Here is a 16149-nt window from a genome sequence, read left to right on the forward strand (position 1 = left end):
GGCAAAAAAAGTATCATGTGAAAAAAATTATGTCTCACAGAACATTGACCAACAAAACAGTTCTATAAGAATATGCAGAGGTTAGTTGGAAATTAGTGAAGTGGGAAGCTGAAGAGACTGTCAGAGGCCAGTTTGTGAAGGCTCTTACGTGTCGTACTAAGAGCCATATAATTTAACAATGGAAAATAAGCTAATTTAGCAGAGGAAAGGCAATGAAGGATTCTAAACAGTCATAATCTTCTTTGCATTTAGAAATATCAGTGCAGCAGCTGTTGTTGAGAATAGGAGAGAATGGATAGAAGCCAAAAGACCATTTAGGAAACTTTACAGCAATCAAGGGGAGGAATTATGGAACAGTAGTGGCAGGAGGGGTAGAAGAAAAACAAATTTGGTAGGATGTGTGAATTATATAACTGGAAATTTTAATGGAATTGCCTAAACATAAATGATGAATGAAAGAGAAAATCAAAGATTAGTTTAAACCAGGGTTCTGAAATCTCTTTCTGTAAAAGGCCATCATTTGCAATGCTGGATTTAAGCAACTGAGTGAATTTTGGTGGCATTACCTGTTTTCTTCTGAAAGTTTTATGGGCTTGAAGTCTAAAGTAAATTCAGAACTATCAGAGAAAGCATGACAATTCAAGCAATCACATAAAGAATGCCTCGACAAGTGACAACAAAACAACTGAAAAGGCCATACATAAAATGAGAATACTACTTCATGTTTTTAAAAACCTAGCTCTAATTAAAACAATTAAAATCATATTTCAAGTATTTAAAACAATGTCATTCAGAAAAGAGTCAAATAAAGTACATACTAAATGTGGGGTGTCTGGGTGGCTTAGTCAGTTAAGTATCTGACTCTTGATATCAACTCGGGTCATGATCTCACAGTTTGTGATACTGAAGCCTGCATCCAGCTCTGCACTCTTATGTGGAGTCTGCTTGGGAGTCTCTGCCTCCCTCTCTCTCTGCCCCTCCCCCACCTGCTCTTTCCCTTTCTCTCTCTAAATAAATAAATAAACTTAAAAATATATACTGTAACTTTTTAAGTCTTTGAAGTCCCTATAAGTTTTACATACTACAAAATTAGTATTAACCAAAAGATCATTTGCTTATTTCTATTCTACTTCTCCTTTTGTGGTCATGCTGTTAAGAGTATTAACTTTTATCTATTAGCTCCTGTTCCTGAGTTTTCTAGTGCCCAATAAATGCATCTAGTCTTCCAAGCAATTTAATTTGTGATTTCTAAAATAGTTGCTACTTTTTCAATGCTAGTCATAGTGAATATTCATGATAAGTTTATTCTGTTTTGTTCTAATAATTTTTAATTAATTTAATTTTATATAGGTAAGATATTCACAGAGTTCAAACCTAAATATATGTTCTGCACCAATTGTATGGAAGATTCTATTTTCTCAAGTATCTTCTCACTGCAAAACAACTAAATTTTGAAAAAAAAAATACTCCTTCTTTGTTGGAAGAGGTAAAGAGGTGAATCAATTACCCAGAGTAGATTTATATGTGTATCATATGTGTATCCTATTCCTATGTGTATCCTCTGAATTCCCATAGAATTTTTTTTAATGAAAAATAAAATTGGTATGGGAACACAAAGGTATGTTTGGGTTTTTTTTTTTTAAATGCCACTAAGATTCCTGAGAGAAAAAATAGGTAGTTAATGATAGGCCCTATTTAGGATATCAGTAATCCTTATCCCAGTAACTTCTTTATTTCTAAATTTTAAAGTTTATTTTTTCTGTTCTGAAAGTCAAATATGGGAAGAGCACATTTTTGTTTGAGTGAATAAAACAATTTCAATTACTGTTTTCCTTTTACTGTTAGTTCAAAATAGCAAAATGCTTGATAAGTGTAATGTTTAGCACCATTGAATCCCTGATCTTTTTTGAGGTTTCAGTTGTTTATTTAACACATCAAACTGGGAACAAGCCATTGCACAGAATCAGTTCCTTGGTTCATTCTGCCACACTATCAACCTGTTCTGTTTGTAGTTCTAGCCAACAAAATGACATGAATTGTGCTGAAAATATACAGTTTATAGACATTGACCACTTGATCACCTTGAATCTCATAATTGAGAACATTAAACCATTTATTATTCAAGAAGGAACAGTTTGGCAATTCTCATCTTTACTTTGATAGGATTTTTCTTTTAAATACATACTGACTTTGATAGGATTTTTGTTTTAAATATGAACTGGAAAATTGCTTTGTAGTTTAAAATATTCTGGGATTTTTTTTGTGTGCAAAATTTATTTCAATAGTGTCATGTTATAATGTTCCCGCTTTCAAGTTTTTAACTAGTTATTTTTTATAAAATAAAAATTCCTATCCCAAGTCTATTCAGTTTGATCACTCATCTTTCCTTGTATATTATCATCTAAACACATATTTCTAGCCATCAATTTTAAATTTTCTATCCTAACTTGTCATATTTTTCAATAAGTATACTAGATTAAAAAACTGCCCTGCATGGGGCATCTGGGTGGCTCAGTTGGTTAAGTGTCAGACTTTGGCTTAGGTCATGATCTCACAGCTCATGAATTCAAGCCCCCCACTAGGCTTTCTGCTGTCAGCACAGAGCCTGCTTCTTACACTCTGTTCCCATCCCCCTCTACTCTTCCCCCACTGGTCCTCCCTCTCTCTCTCTCTCAAATAAACTCTAACAATATATTTTAAAAAATAAATTAAATTAAATAAACTGCCTTGCAATAATGTTACTAGATTCCTTAGTTAGATGATATAAAACTAGCATTGACCTTTTTTATGGCAAAATTCATCTCATCTTTATTTCAATATTTCTTTTACCTGTTTTATAATGCTCAATCAATGCACAACCAATGAATAAACGCAAAAATATATAAATGATTCCGTGGAATATGTTAGAATAGTGAATTAATTTTATTAGCATGTGCTCATTTAAATCCATCATCTTGCCCTTGATAGTAAATATAGACCTCAATGGTGGACAGAAGCTAAAGCTGATGCCCAAGAGTTATACCCTGTTCTTCCTGATAGTCTGCCCTACAGATTTCATACTTGCCTGGCTAGTCCCCTCAATTGCATAAAGCCAGCTGCTTGCAATAACTCTCTTATACATCATCTATTGATTCTATTACCCTTGTTAAACTTTAACTGATACAGGGGCTTTAGAATCAGAATGCCTGATTCAACTCCACCCCACATTACCTCATTTTAAAAGCTAATTAAACTCTCCAAGCCTATTTCGTGGTGTGTTATACTGTAATAGTAACACTATCTACTTCTAGGCTTGTTGTGAAAAATCAAAGCCTATTGGTTAATACAGTGCTTAGCACAACATCATCCATGTTAGCTGCTATTTTATTAAACCACTATTACTTAAAATGAGATCTACAAAAGGTAGTTGGACGAATGATTCAAGCTCAGGAAAGACATCAGGATATGGTTGAATTTTTTTTTTCAATATATGAAAATTATTGTCAAATTGGTTTCCATACAACACCCAGTGCTCATTCCAAAAGGTGCCCTCCTCAATACCCATCACGCACCCTCTCCTCCCTCCCACCCCCCATCAATCCTCAGTTTGTTCTCAGTTTTTAAGAGTCTCTTATGCTTTGGCTCTCTCCCACTCTAATCTCTTTTTTTTTTTTCCTTCCCCTCCCCCATGGGTTTCTGTTAAGGTTCTCAGGATCCACATAAGAGTGAAAACATACGGTATCTGTATTTCTCCGTATGGCTTATTTCACTTAGCATCACACTCTCCAGTTCCATCCACGTTGCTACAAAGGGTCATATTTCGTTCTTTCTTATTGCCATGTAGTACTCCATTATGTATATAAACCACAATTTCTTTATCCATTCATCAGTTGATGGACATTTAGGCTCTTTCCATAGTTTGGCTATTGTTGAGAGTGCTGCTATAAACATTGGGGTACAAGTGCCCCTATGCATCAGTACTCCTGTACCCCTTGGGTAAATTCCTAGCAGTGCTATTGCTGGTCATAGGGTAGGTCTATTTTTAATTTTCTGAGGAACCTCCACACTGTTTTCCAGAGTGGCTGCACCAATTTGGATTCCCACCAACAGTGCAAGAGGGTTCCCGTCTCTCCACATCCTCTCCAGCATCTATAGTCTCCTGATTTGTTCATTTTGGCCACTCTGACTGGCGTGAGGTGGTATCTGAGTGTGGTTTTGATTTGTATTTCCCTGATGAGGAACGACGTCGAGCATCTTTTCATGTGCCTGTTGGCCATCCGGATGTCTTCTTTAGAGAAGTGTCTATTCATGTTTTCTGCCCATTTCTTCACTGGGTTATTTGTTTTTCGGGTGTGGAGTTTGGTGAGCTCTTTATAGATTTTGGATACTAGCCCTTTGTCCGATATGTCATTTGCGAATATCTTTTCCCATTCCGTTGGTTGCCTTTTCGTTTTGTTGATTGTTTTCTTTGCTGTGCAGAAGCTTTTTATCTTCATAAGGTCCCAGTAGTTCATTTTTGCTTTTAATTCCCTTGCCTTTGGGGATGTGTCGAGTAAGAGATTGCTACGGCTGAGGTCAGAGAGGTCTTTTCCTGCTTTCTCCTCTAAGGTTTTGATGGTTTCCTGTCTCACATTCAGTTCCTTTATCCATTTTGAGTTTATTTTTGTGAATGGTGTGAGAAAGTGGTCTAGTTTCAACCTTCTGCATGTTGCTGTCCAGTTCTCCCAGCACCATTTGTTAAAGAGACTGTCTTTTTTCCATTGGATGTTCTTTTCTGCTTTGTCAAAGATGAGTTGGCCATACGTTTGTGGGTCTAGTTCTGGGATTTCTATTCTATTCCCTTGGCCTATGTGTCTGTTTCTGTGCCAATACCATGCTGTCTTGATGATGACAGCTTTGTAGTAGAGGCTAAAGTCTGGGATTGTGATGCCTCCTGCTTTGGTCTTCTTCTTCAAAATTCCTTTGGCTATTCGGGGCCTTTTGTGGTTCCATATGAATTTTAGGATTGCTTGTTCTAGTTTCGAGAAGAATGCTGGTGCAATTTTGATTGGGATTGCATTGAATGTGTAGATAGCTTTGGGTAGTATTGACATTTTGACAATATTTATTTTTCCAATCCATGAGCAGGGAATGTCTTTCCATTTCTTCAAATCTTCTTCAATTTCCTTCATAAGCTTTCTATAGTTTTCAGCATACAGATCCTTTACATCTTTGGTTAGATTTATTCCTAGGTATTTTATGCTTCTTGGTGCAATTGTGAATGGGATCAGTTTCTTTATTTGTCTTTCTGTTGCTTCATTGTTAGTGTATAAGAATGCAACTGATTTCTGTACATTGATTTTGTATCCTGCAACTTTGCTGAATTCCTGTATCAGTTCTAGCAGACTTTTGGTGGAGTCTATCGGATTTTCCATGTATAGTATCATGTCATCTGCAAAAAGTGAAAGCTTGACTTCGTCTTTGCCAATTTTGATGCCTTTGATTTCCTTTTGTTGTCTGATTGCTGATGCTAGCACTTCCAACACTATGTTAAACAACAGCGGTGAGAGTGGGCATCCCTGTTGTGTTCCTGATCTCAGGGAAAAAGCTGTCAGTTTTTCCCCATTGAGGATGATGTTAGCTGTGGGCTTTTCATAAATGGCTTTTATGATCTTTAAGTATGTTCCTTCTATCCCGACTTTCTCAAGGGTTGTTGCTGAATTTTGTCAAAGGTCTTTTCTGCATCGATTGACAGATCATATGGTTCTTATCTTTTCTTTTATTAATGTGATGTATCACATTGATTGATTTGCGAATGTTGAACCAGCCCTGCACCCAGGAATGAATCCCACTTGATCATGGTGAATAATTCTTTTTATATGCTGTTGAATTCGATTTGCTAGTATCTTATTGAGAATTTTTGCATCCATATTTATCAGGGATATTGGCCTGTAGTTCTCTTTCTTTACTGGGTCTCTGTCTGGTTTAGGAATCAAAGTAATACTGGCTTCATAGAATGAGTCTGGAAGTTTTCCTTCTCTTTCTATTTCTTGGAATAGCTTGAGAAGGATAGGTATTATCTCTGCTTTAAACGTCTGGTAGAACTCCCCTGGGAAGCCATCTGGTCCTGGACTCTTATTTTTTGGGAGATTTTTGAAAACCGATTCAATTTCTTCGCTGGTTATGGGTCTGTTCAAGCTTTCTATTTCCTCCTGATTGAGTTTTGGAAGAGTGTGGGTGTTCAGGAATTTGTCCATTTCTTCCAGGTTGTCCAATTTGTTGCATATAATTTTTCATAGTATTCCCTGATAATTGTTTGTATCTCTGAGGGATTGGTTGTAATAATTCCATTTTCATTCATGATTTTATCTATTTGGGTCATCTCCCTTTTCTTTTTGAGAAGCCTGGCTAGAGGTTTGTCAATTTTGTTCATTTTTTCAAAAAACCAACTCTTGGTTTCGTTGATCTGCTCTACAGTTTTTTTAGATTCTATATTGTTTATTTCTGCTCTGATCTTTATTATTTCTCTTCTTCTACTGGGTTTAGGCTGCCTTTGCTGTTCTGCTTTTATTTCCTTTAGGTGTGCTGTTAGATTTTGTATTTGGGATTTTTCTTGTTTCTTGAGATAGGCCTGGGTTGTGATGTATTTTCCTCTCAGGACTGCCTTCGCTGCATCCAAAAGCGTTTGGATTGTTGTATTTTCATTTTCGTTTGTGTCCATATATTTTTTGATTTCTTCTCTAATTGCCTGGTTGACCCACTCATTCTTTAGTAGGGTGTTCTTTAACCTCCATGCTTTTGGAGGTTTTCCAGACTTTTTTCTGTGGTTGATTTCAAGCTTCATAGCATTGTGGTCTGAAAGTATGCATGGTATAATTTCAATTCTTGTATACTTATGAAAGGCTGTTTTGTGACCCAGTATATGATCTATCTTGGAGAATGTTCCATGTGCACTCGAGAAGAAAGTATATTCTGTTGCTTTGGGATGCAGAGTTCTAAATATATCTGTCAAGTCCATCTGATCCAATGTATCATTCAGGGCCCTTGTTTCTTTATTGACTGTGTGTCTAGATGATATATCCATTTCTGTAAGTGGAGTGTTAAAGTCCCCTGCAATTACCACATTCTTGTCAATAAGGTTGCTTATGTTAATGAGTAATTGTTTTATATATTTGGGAGCTCCTGTATTTGGCGCATAGACATTTATAATTGTTAGCTCTTCCTGATGGATAGACCCTGTGATTATTATATAATGCCCTTCTTCATCTCTTGTTACAGCTTTTAATTTAAAGTCTAGTTTGTCTGATAGAAGTATGGCTACTCCAGCTTTATTTTGGCTTCCAGTAGCATGATAAATAGTTCTCCATCCCCTCACTCTCAATCTAAAGGTGTCCTCAGGTCTAAAATGAGTCTCTTGTAGACAGCAAATAGATGGGTCTTGTTTTTTTTTTTTATCCATCCTGATACCCTATGTCTTTTGGTTGGCGCATTTAATCCATTTACATTCAGTGTTATTATAGAAAGATACGGGTTTAGAGTCATTGTGATGTCCATAGGTTTCATGCTTGTAGCGATGTCTCTGATACATTGTCTCACAGGATCCCCCTTAGGATCTCTTGTAGGGCTGGTTTAGTGGTGACAAATTCCTTCAGTTTTTGTTTGTTTGGGAAGACCCTTATCTCTCCTTCTATTCTAAATGACAGACTTGCTGGATAAAGGATTCTCGGCTGCATATTTTTTCTGTTCAACACATTGAAGGTCTCATGCCAATCCTTTCTGGCCTGCCAAGTTTCACAAGAGAGATCAGTCACGAGTCTTATAGGTCTCCCTTTATATGTTAGAGCACGTTTTTCTCTAGCTGCTTTCAGAATTTTCTCTTTATCCTTGTATTTTGCCAGTTTCACTATGATATGTCGTGCAGAAGATCGATTCAAGTTATGTCTAAAGGGAGTTCTCTGTGCCTCTTGGATTTCAATGCCTTTTTCCTTCCCCAGTTCAGGGAAGTTCTCAGCTATTATTTCTTCAAGTACACCTTCAGTACCTTTCCCTCTCTCTTTCTCCTCTGGGATACCAATTATGCGTATATTATTTCTTTTTAGTGTATCACTTAGTTCTCTAATTTTCCCCTCATACTCCTGGATTTTTTTATCTCTCTTTTTCTCAGCTTCCTCTTTTTCCATAATTTTATCTTCTAGTTCACCTATTCTCTCCTCTGCCTCTTCAATCAGAGCCGTGGACATTTCCATTTTATTTAGCATCTCGTTTAAAGCACTTTTCAGCTCCTCCTGACTATTCCTTAGTCCCTTGATCTCTGTAGCCAGAGATTCTCTGCTGTCCTCTATACTGTTTTCAAGCCCAGCGATTAATTTTATGATTATTATTCTAAATTCACTTTCTGTTATATTATTTAAATCCTTTTTGGGGCTCCTGGGTGGCTCAGTTGGTTAAGCGGCTGACTTCGGCTCAGGTCATGATCTCGCGGTCCGTGGGTTCGAGCCCGAGTCGGGCTCTGTGCTGACAGCTCAGAGCCTGTTTCGGATTCTGTGTCTCCCTCTCTCTGACCCTCCCCCATTCATGCTTTGTCTCTCTCTGTCTCAAACATAAGTAAACGTTAAAAAAATTTTTTTAAAAAATAAATAAAATAAATCCTTTTTGATCAGTTCATTAGCTGTTGTTATTTCCTGGAGATTCTTTTGAGGGGAATTCTTCCGTTTTGTCATTTTGGATAGTCCCTGGAGTGGTGCAACCTGCAGGGCACTTCCCCTGATGTGTGGTGTATAACTGGAGTTGGTGGACAGGGCCACAGTCAGACCTGACGTCTGCCCCCAGCCCACCGCTGGGGCCACAGTCAGACTGGTGTGTGCCTTCTCTTCCCCTGTCCTAGCGGCAGGATTCACTGTGGGGTGGCGTGGCCCGTCTGGGCTACTTGCACACTGCCAGGCTTGTGGTGCTGGGGATCTGGTGTATTAGCTGGGGTGGGTAGGCACGGTGCTCGGGGACAGGAGGGGCAGGCTTAGATCGCTTCTCCTTAGGTGATCCACTTCAGGAGGGGCCCTGTGGCAGCGGGAGTCAGACCCGCTGCCAGAGGGGTGGCTCCGCAGAAGCACAGCGTTGGGTGTTTGCGTGGAGCAAGCAAGTTCCCTGGCAGGAACTGGTTCCCTTTGGGATTTTGGCTGGGGGAAGGGCGACGGAGATGGCGCTGGCGAGCGCCTTTGTTCCCCGCCGAACCGAGCTCTTGTCCTGGGGCTCAGCAACTCTCCCTCCCTTTGTCTTCCAGGCTTCCCGCTTTCCAAGCAGAGCTATTAATTTATGGCCTCCCAGATGCTAAGTGGCGCTTGCTGTGGGAACACACTCTGACCGGCCCCTCCGCTTTTGCCAGCCAGACTCGGGGGCTCTACTTGGCCGGTGGGCCGCCCCTCTGCCCAGGCTCCCTCCCGCCAGTCCGTGGAGCACGCACCGCCTCGCCATCCTTCCTACCCTCTTCCGTGGGCCTCTCGTCTGCGCTTGGCTCCAGAGACTCCGTTCTACTAGTCTTCTGGTGGTTTCTGGGTTATTTAGGCAGGTGTAAGTGGAATCTAAATGATCAGCAGGATGCGCAGTGAGCCCAGCATCCTCCTATGCTGCCATCTTCTCCAAAAAGCCTCAGGATATGGTTGAATTTAATGGGAGTTGACCCCATAATTTTATGAGGTCACCCAAAGATCCACTGGAAAATGCATAGGTGATAACCAACAGTTAAAAAAAGAAGACTAATAAGTATATGTGTTTTCTATATATGGAGATCTAAACGCTGTCTTATAATCTTTACTGATAAATATTTTTTTCAGTTTCGCAGCTGAAACTGTGGAAAATATGATTATCAAATTGTAAACAACAGAAAACCTGGGAATGTAATGTAGTTAGCAGAAATGTTGCGATGTTTGCAGATCTAATACATACTGGTAGTGTCCATTCCCATTCTTTGGATTTTCCCATGTGCTCCACCCAACTTCCAGCTGCCTCTGTCTTCTTCTGTGTGCCTCAGTGCTTGTGTCTTGACCTATGGAAGGTCACTCTGCTCATGTGCTCTTGAGAGTCTAGAAGTGCTGTAGTATTAATATCTACTTCCTTACCCCAGTAGCATCACCAAATGACTTTCCAGAGTTACTGTATTCGTTTCCAACTTCCTTCCCCTTGGGTAGGGATAATTCTATATTGTGTGGTTTCAAGTGCTTCCCAGACTTTCACCGAGTTAAGCTTCATTCAACAACTGTAGTAGCTGGCTTGCCAGTGCATACTTTATTCGCTGAAATTTCCTTGTCTGTTTTACATCTCTCTTCCCTGCCAGTGTCCCTTACGCATTTAAATAATCTATCTGCCCTTGAATACACTTGTCCAAGCACCATTTTCTGCAGGAACAATACTAAAACAGGGCACTCAAAATTTAGCTGAACTGAGAGGTCAAAAGCTTTTGTTACTCTGACTTTTAGGTGACTTATAAAACCCTTTATGAATATGGGCATGGCCTCTTGCCATTTAATAAATAAGCAATAACCTTATAAGCCACTTTGTATAGTGAAAGTGTAAGTTAAAATATTTTATTCTGCTGCTCTTATATATAATACGTGGGAGTAGTGACATCTTCCATTTACATACAGTTGGATTCTCTTATCCTATGAATATTTTTCTATTTCCTAAACCTCCACAGTTTTTTACTGGGGAGGGAATTCTCACTCTCATCTGAGAAAGAAAAGACTCCACAAAGTATTGGAGGAAATCTAAGAGTTGGAGAAAGATGGAAAAGTCATAGAGTCAAATGTATTATGAAGAAACCCAAGCACTTATTACTATGATTGATAAACTGTCACCTTGGAAACTGAGTCGAAGGTACTTGCCCCCATTATTTTTCATGAAAGGAACCAAATTTAAATAAGTCAGATTTTTCAAATTTTGAGTTACCAGTAAAAAGAAAGAAAAAAAGCTAAAAAATCTGTATGAAATATTTTCCCGGGAAAAAGCATTAGATTTTAATGACTGCACACTGGGTGATAGAAAGCATTTAAATTTACCTAAGAAAAATGTTTTTTAATGACTTCATTTATTCTTTTTTTAATAACCCTGTGAAATTGTCATGTACAAATCTAGAGATACTCCCGAGTGTGATGTTGAGAGGCAATTTCAATACCTATTATAGAGCTTCACAATGTAATATAACCTGTTGTGCCTCACTGCTTAATCACTTAATGGCATTTAGAAATTGTTCACACTGTTCACACTGCCTAGAAACAAATGTCTTGCTACATGCTATTATGGCAACATGTACTTTTATTGTGATTTTTATGCCATAAGAAAACATACCAGAGTGCTCAGAAAACATCTTAAGTGAGTAGCCATAACAGAATCTCCAAGGAGAGCAAGAACTTTATGAACAAAGAATATACCTAATAAGAATTACTTCTTAGAAGGCATTGCTATTAAAAACATGCATATTTTTAAGCTCTCCAAAAACTTTATTACAGAAACTATCACTGAAGCAATGCCAGTGAGACCACTTAGTGTCACATTATAATATATGTTCAGAGGAATAAATTGATAACTTTTTTGGTAGTCCAATAATAAAAGGAAATTATTTATATATCCTGTTATGGAAACTGTAAAATATGGTAGAATACTTTTTAAAATGCCTATCTTTATATGTTATGTACACCTCATATTCTTAATTAATGGTAAAATGAAATTATAAAAAACTTCCTGAGATATTTACACAATAAAACTAAAACTTGCTATATGGCAATATAAAGTGCTTTATAATTTTATTTGCAGGAATAACATGCATCTGGAGAAGTCTATACATCAAAAACATGTTGAATTAATTGTCAGACCTTAATGTTTTAGATAAAAAATATGTAGAGTAGAAGTTCATTTTAGCAAAATACTTTCTTTTTTCTCCTCATTGAGAAAGGTACGGCTTCTTCACAATATTCTTAATATATTATCGTTTTATAACTAGAAATTAATTTGTCACTTTACTTGAATACCCACATTTCCATTCTAATTTTAATTGTTTGCTTCAGACATGGACCATGTTCCCTTCTAAAACTTTTTGTTTTTCCTAAATATTTCTAGTTTTTTCATTTCCTAAATTGTGTTTCTTTATCAAATTTATTCTTTTTTTCTATCTCTTCCTTATATCCACTGTTTTACAGAAAATAATTTCTCTTCCAAAAATCTTTCTTGCTGAATCTTTCTTAATGTGTTCTCCCAAGTGGAATAGTGTAGGGTTTTTATTCCTTTACGCAGCTACTATACTGGGACTTTCCTTTTACATTCCTCCAAGTTTGGATCCTCTAGTTATTTGATTCCAACTCTAAATTAAGGTATATTCTTATATATATATTCTTAATAAAAAACTAAACAGGAATTAAACCTTCAAGTATTTACATGCCTGAAAAATATATTTATCCTATCTTAACCAGTGATGAACATTTCCCTGTTTATGAAATTTTAGTTTGAAAATTATGTTCCTTAAAAACTTTGAAGGGGAAAAGGATCAGAGTAATGAAACAAATTTCTACAGTTGCTTCTATTCTCCAGATAATTTGACAATTATGATAACGGGGCGAGATACACATCATTCGGTTCATGGCCATGCAGGAGGCAAGTATGAAAATACCGAGATAACAGCAGAAGTTTGACAGTGTTGTGGGGAAGATAGACCAACATTATAAACTTTAGGGTTGGTATTCTGATGTAAAGAGAGTAGCAGAGAAATGAATACGTCAAGCTGTTGATTCTGCTCTCAAGACATTTGCCGAATTCTTGAGGATTAGGAATCCTTATTATTGATTGTCTCAGCAGCAAATGTATTTTCAGTACTTTTATCTGGATTTTTCACATGTTTTGGCAGATGTATTGATTTTTTGCAAGCTACTCTGTCATGCTTGGAAGCAGAACCCTTGAAATCATGGATTCTTATGTCAGTTCTATAGCCTACAATGTTCTCATGTTCTTTATAGAAACTTTTTTTTTCTACATTGATCCTTTGGAATTATCTAAATATACAATAACTCATAACCAAACATCTTTTTCCAATTATTAGGCATCTAAACCTTTCTGTTGTCTAATTACATTCTCTAAACTTTATAAAAATAGTCTTCATAAAATAGCAGTGATGACAACAATCATCCTACTTTTTTCCCCTGAAAACAGCAGGAAAGCCCCTAATGTCTTTCCATTAAGCAAGGTGTAAATTTTGAGAGAGTGAAGAATACATAAAATACATTCATATATAAATAAGGATACCATGTTAAAGAATTAGCGAATTATAATTCATTGAGCGCTTTTAATATAAGTGTGCTTTGCATTGTACAGCATGAGCTTTCTGCATTCATGGAGTTAGTCCTATGACTTTTCTACATAGGTTAATTAAGACAGCATTACAAGTTGAATTATGTCCAGTGTATCCAAATGTATATATTGAAGTCCTAACCCCTAATACCCTAGAACATGACCTTGTTTGGAGATGCCTATCAGAAATTATCAATTTAAAATGAGGTCATTAGGATGAGCCTTTAACCGATATGACTGGTGTACTTATAAAAAGGAGAAATTGGGAGACAGATAAACATCCAGGAAGGATGTCATCTGAACATGAAGATAGCTATCTATAAGCTAAGGAGTCCTCAAAAACATTACCCTCACAGACCTCAGAAGGAATTTACCTGCTTACACCTTGATTTTGGACTTCTAGTTTTCAGAACTTTGAGACAACACATTTCTATTGTTTAAGTCACCCAGTTGGTAATACTTTATATGACAGATTAGAAAACTAATACAGATGGTAAGGACATTAGCAACAATAAAAGAGAAAGGACTTCCAAAAACTCTCTTGTTCATAGAAACAGTGAGAAAAATGACAAAAACTGACAGAATCGACTTTTTTTTAAAACTCCAGGAATTAACCAAGAGATTGTAACGATCTAGAGAGCATTCATTCAAGAAAATTGGTGAAATCTCAGTGAAAACAATGAACCTTGTGATTTAACTTGCCCCTTTCCCATCCCCCATTCAAGCTCTACTGTAGCCTTGAAAATCAATGGCCAGGAATCATGGTGAAAAGCAGCAATCTAGCAGTCAATAGAGGGGCCAGAAGATGATTGAACCTCCTTTCCCATATAATTTCCAGAGAAATGGCATTATTTCAACTGTCTGATGGTTCCCTGGAACACTCTACTTGTAAGTCGTCTTTAAGGAGCTCACCTGGAGTGGAAAGCCTTTTTCCAGGGCACTTTTGTCAAAAACAATTGGAGTCAATTGATTAACTCTATGGCTGCCTGAGGTGATGGATAATAGTGGGGCAAATGAAAAGCTAAACAAATGCTTAAAGGAAAAAGCTGGAGAATATGTCTGCAGAGGGTTTGAAAAATTCTGCCATATTCCTGGGAATTTAGAAGGACACATACGTTGGTAAGACTGTGTGGATACACAATCCTGTGCATATGCTCTAGAAAGATGTGAGAAAACCCTAAGCTCTTACCTCTGGAGAACCTTTAGGCTATGTTTAAGTAGAAAGTGAATCCAGAAGCAGAGTTGTCAAAGTTCTGCCTGCCTGAGTGTTAAAGGTCTGCTTCAATATGCACCACAGCCCCTTAGCAAAGACTGAGAGAACTATTTTTTTTTCCAGGGATTTAAGGAAATCTCTGTCTAATCACTAGCTAATTACTAAACTAACCAAGGAAAGACTTCAGAAGCCATTGATGACCAAGAACACTGACTTTATAGAATTAGTTTAGACAAGTCATGAAATGAACAAACAACAGAGAATAGCATGAACAAAAAGCCCTGGGAAGGGGGAAGAATCTGATGTACAGAGTTGCCAGAGCATATTATTTAAAATGCCTGGTTTTCAACAAAGAAGGCATAAAACACTCAAGAAACAATAAAGTATGTTCCTTACACAGGAAAATTAATTGCTAGAAATTGTCCCCAAGGAAGTCTAGACATTAGACTTACTAGAAAAAGATTTTAAATCAGCTATGTTAAACACATACATATACTAAATGAAACCATGTTAACTTATGTCAAACTAAATAAAATTATGAGGCCAATGTGTCATCAAATAAAGAATATCGATAAAAAGATTTTTAAATGAACCATACAATTCTGTAGTTGAAAAGTACAGTACTTAAAATGAAAATTCACTGGAGTCTCAACAGCAAATTTAAGCAGTCCATAGAACTTGAAGATATGCCAATTGGTATTATCAGGTTTAATGAACAGAAAATAAAAAAAGAATGAATAAAATCAGCAGAACCTCAGAGACCTCTGGGATACCATCAAGCATACCAACACATGGATAATATTACTTCCAGAAAGGAGAGAGAGAAAGGGACAAAAAAATGTTTGAAGAAATAATGGCTGAAAACTTTCCAACTTAAAACAACAACAACAGTCTGCATACCTCAGAAGCTCACTGAAAGCCCAAGTAGTATAAAGTCACCAAGATCACGTCCTGGACACACTATAATAAAACCGTCTAAAGACAAAGACAGAGAGAATCTTGAAATCCTTGAAAGAAGTGAATCATTGCATACAAGATATTCTCAATAAGATTAACAGCTGATTCCTCATCAGAAACCATAGAGGACAGAGACAGTAAGAAGAAGACTATCAACTAAAAATTCTAAATCCAGCAAAACTATCTTTCAAAAATGAAGGAGAAATTGAGCACTCTAAGATAAAAAACTGAAAGAATTAGTTGCTGGTAAACTTGTCATATAAGAAATACTAATGGGAGCTCTAAAAGAAACAAAAAGACACTAACGCAGTGATCTGAACCCACAGAAAAAAATAAAAAGCACCAAGATAGGCATTAAAATACAGAAATAGAAAAGTTAATGTAAATGTATGTTTTGCTTGTAATTTTTTCCTATTTGACTTAAAATACAATTGCAAAAATAATAATTATAAATCTGTGTGGATAAGCACACAATGTATACAAATGTAATTTGTGTGCTAACAGCACAAAGGAGGGGAGAAGAAAAGGAGCTATGTTGCTATATAAAATTGAAATTCAATTTCTATTAAACTGAATTAGATTATTAGAAATTAAGACGTTAATTCTAATCTCAAGGGTAACAACTAAAATTCATTTTTAAACAAAATATAGTAAAAGAAACAATAAGGGAATAAAACAGTCTTCTATAAAATATT

The 16149-nt window shown here is 36.8% G+C and overlaps 1 protein-coding gene across 7 annotated transcripts in view; it reads left to right on the top strand.

The window, feature by feature from the left end:
• Positions 1–16149, top strand: part of LOC109499872 (high mobility group protein B1-like) — an 807961-nt gene that overhangs the window by 674218 nt on the left and 117594 nt on the right. The window contains exon 10 of one of the 7 annotated variants that reach the window (XR_006598225.1): positions 1351–1565. The exons of the other annotated variants lie outside the window; for them this stretch is intronic. The gene's annotated coding sequence lies outside the window, so the exon portion shown is untranslated. Of the gene's footprint in view, positions 1–1350; positions 1566–16149 lie in introns of those variants that run through there. 7 annotated transcript variants of the gene reach the window in all.

This window comes from Felis catus, chromosome B2, assembly GCF_018350175.1.
Source record: "Felis catus isolate Fca126 chromosome B2, F.catus_Fca126_mat1.0, whole genome shotgun sequence".
NCBI classification, from domain to species: Eukaryota; Metazoa; Chordata; class Mammalia; order Carnivora; family Felidae; genus Felis; species Felis catus.